At 38.6% G+C, this 3436-nt stretch overlaps 1 protein-coding gene across 1 annotated transcript in view; it reads right to left on the bottom strand.

Annotated features, from left to right (window-relative positions):
• Positions 1-3436, bottom strand: part of LOC115099784 (dimethylaniline monooxygenase [N-oxide-forming] 5-like) — a 42764-nt gene that overhangs the window by 38747 nt on the left and 581 nt on the right. The gene's annotated exons all lie outside the window — the stretch shown is intronic.

The raw sequence follows: 3436 nt of genomic DNA, 5'->3' as shown, positions 1-3436 counted from the left end.
GTGCCAATTAAAAATTATAAAATCAAAATACAAAAAATATATGTTAAAACAAAGGCTATTCTGTATGCAAAATCAATAAATACAAATAAATATAAAATAAAAATTATATATACAATCAATAAATACAAATTTATTTATTTATTTTTCTATACCGACATTCGATTTGACATATCACATTGGTTTACATTTAACAAGATGTCTAAGGCGAGCCTTTTATGAATATAAAATCAAACAAAATAAAAGGATGGAGAACATAGAATCAGGAGGTGAGTATAAGGTGCCAATTAAAAATTATAAAACCAAAATACAAAAATTGTTTTCTTAAAACGAAGGCTATTCTGAATCTAAAATCTGAAAACAAAAATTGAAACAGTATAGGGATACTGTTAGTGGAGATAAAAATAGTAACAGATGGTAGTAAAAACAGAAAACGTGGAAAAATTGAAAATACTAAAAAAACTATGAAAAATATTATGAAAAATACTATGCAAAATACTAAAAATCTATGAAAAATGAAACAAAAGAAGTAGGTTCAAGTGAATTGGACATGATTAATGGCTCCCTGGTATATGTAAAAAAATAATTTTAATAAAAAAGAGAAAAAAAGAGAAAAACACTATACCTAACACCAAGACGTTCAAATATACTCCTAAATCAATCTCATAGTTAAGTCCGGAAAGAACACAGTACTGAAACCCTCCTCATCTCTCTCTCCTAGATCAGATATACACCGGCATTGACAAAGACAGTCATTCCTCCTAGCTTTTCTCGATATCTCGGCGGCTTTCGACACCGTAAATCATACTACCCTTCTAAACCGACTATCGGACATAGGAATTGCAGGATCCACCCTCAGATGGTTCGACTCATTCCTTAACAATAGAGGCTACAAAGTCAAAATCAATAACAAGGAATCCCCTCGCACCAATGCCCCATTTGGAGTCCCTCAGGGCTCCTCCTTATCGCCCACCCTATTCAATATTTACCTACTCCCTCTCTGTCATTTACTCTCAAACCTAAAACTGAAGTTCTACATTTATGCAGACGATCCAAATTTTAATCCCCATAGCTAATTCACTGGATTCAGCACTCAAACTATGGGACTCTCACTTACAAACAATCAACCACCACCTCTCAAGCCTCAATCTGGTGCTTAACACTACCAAGACAGAGCTCCTGCTCATCACTCCAGAAGGCAGTCCCTTCCATTATCAGCACGCTAACACACAAATTTCCCACGTCAGAGACCTTGGAGTCATAATAGATTGTCACCTGAGCCTAAAGCAATTCATAAACCACACTACAAAGGAATGCTTCTATAAGTTACACGTTCTCAAAAAACTCAAGCCGCTTCTTTTCCATCATGACTTCAGATCTGTCCTCCAAGCCATTCTGTTTTCCAAGGTCGATTACTGCAACTCCATCCTGCAAGGTCTTCCTGCTACTACAATAAAACCCCTCCAGTTGCTCCAAAATGCGGCGGCAAGAATCCTGACAAATACTAATCGGAGAGAGCACATCACTCCCGTATTACAAGACCTTACTGGCTCCCAGTAAACTATAGGATTCTCCATAAAACGCTTACAATTATTCATAAAAGCATTCACCATCAGACCCCTCTTGACTTGCTTCACCCTCTCAAATTTCACTCTGCGGCCAGACCCTTAAGGGAAGCCTACAAGGGATCCCTACATGTCCCTCCAATCAAAGTGGTGCACCACGCTAACATCAGAGACCGTGCATTCTCAACAACAGGTCCCTCTCTGGAACGCTATGCCCCCGGACCTCAGGCAGGAAACATGTCTACTAACATTTAAAAAGAAACTTAAGACATGGCTTTTTGGCCGAGCCTTCCCTATTCCTAGCCCTACAACTTAACTCAGAATTATTCTCATCGACTCTGTAAATGAACTAATTCTAAAGCATACAAATATGTCGCAACGAGGCTAGATCCTCCGCCCCCCCCCCCACATCTTCATTTGTATATAGTAATTTATCTTTATTCTCCCCTCTTTATTTCTTTTCCCCAGTTCACGTGCCCTGTGTTACAATGTAACTTTATGCTTCCTCAACTTCCTCAAAGTTGTCTCTTGTTGTTTCTGTTAATTGCTTAGTTCGATGTAAACCGAGTTGATTTGATCTGTATCAAGAAATTCGGTATATAAAAGCCTTAAATAAATAAATAAATAAATAAGTAAGTCCAGATGGTGACATGGTATTAAACTCAAATATGAATTCTGTTCCCATCTAAGAAGTATATTATTGAAAATCCTCCTCTCCAGTTGACATATGTTTTTTTAATGACACAAAACTTAAAATCTGCAAATTTGTGGCCCATCTCAAAACTGACAGTAGTTAAATGCTGGGAGTGGGCGCAGGAAAGAAGATTCAAATATGGCCCAGGGGACATAACTTGGCAGATCAGGCAGCTAAGCATGCGGCTCTGACCAGCTATACTGGATGCCACTTAACAACATGAAAACTTTAATCTCGAAAGATTTGGAAATTATGGCTAAAGGAGGGGCCACAGGAAAAATTCAGGGACAGAATACATTGTGTTTTGGCCTGAATGGCGATTTTGTATTGCCCATACATCAGGCATCTCATGCAGCTCCCTCAACATTATTTGTTATGGTTTTTTTTTAGCATTGATGGGGAATGATTTTAGTGGTCAAGGCTTTGGCCACTACAACTATGCTATGTCCTCAATGCATGCAATACCAAGGTTTGGTTATCACACCTGCACACTTAAAGCCCCCCCTAGGCTCCTTTTTACAAATCCAAATAGATTTTATCAAATTACTTTTAATGTCAAAAATATAAATATGCATTAATGATGGTTTGTTATTTCTCAGGATGGGAGAGGCTTTCCCAGTGGTGAAGGCAGATGTGCAATGTGGTCTAATAGCAAAGATCCTACTACAAAGGGGAGATGAGATTAAAAGAAAATTCTTCTGCTCCTGAATCGACCTCTGGAATGTCTGACATGTGACTAAATGTGTTCATACATTTTTATTTTTCCCTATTAATGTAATGAAATACTATAGATACTGCTTATTTAGGGGAAAATCTATATGGCAGAATGAGTTGAAACATGCGGTTAGTTTCTGACTGCCCTGCTCTTTGAACAAAGCAGCAGATTTCAACGAAATTGCCTAATTCGTCCTGGTTCGGGAGACCCAAACTCCGAAACGGATTTTTCACGAAATTTGGGAAAAATAAATTTTTCGGGTTAGCGAGGGGGTGAGGGGAACATTTATTAAAAAACAAACAAACCCCAAACCCAACCCTTCAAATTTACTTAATTATAATCCCCCCACCATCTCAATCACCCCCCCCCCCCAAGACTTACTGAAAGCCCTGGTGGTACAGCGGGAGTCCCAGGAGTGATCTTCCACTCTTGAGCCATGGGCCTGCCAGGTGCGGATACCCTGTC

Source organism: Rhinatrema bivittatum, chromosome 10, assembly GCF_901001135.1.
Source record: "Rhinatrema bivittatum chromosome 10, aRhiBiv1.1, whole genome shotgun sequence".
In the NCBI taxonomy this organism is placed as follows: Eukaryota; Metazoa; Chordata; class Amphibia; order Gymnophiona; family Rhinatrematidae; genus Rhinatrema; species Rhinatrema bivittatum.
The sequence above is the reverse complement of the archived record's forward strand: the minus strand, read 5'-3'. Positions and strand labels throughout refer to the sequence as shown.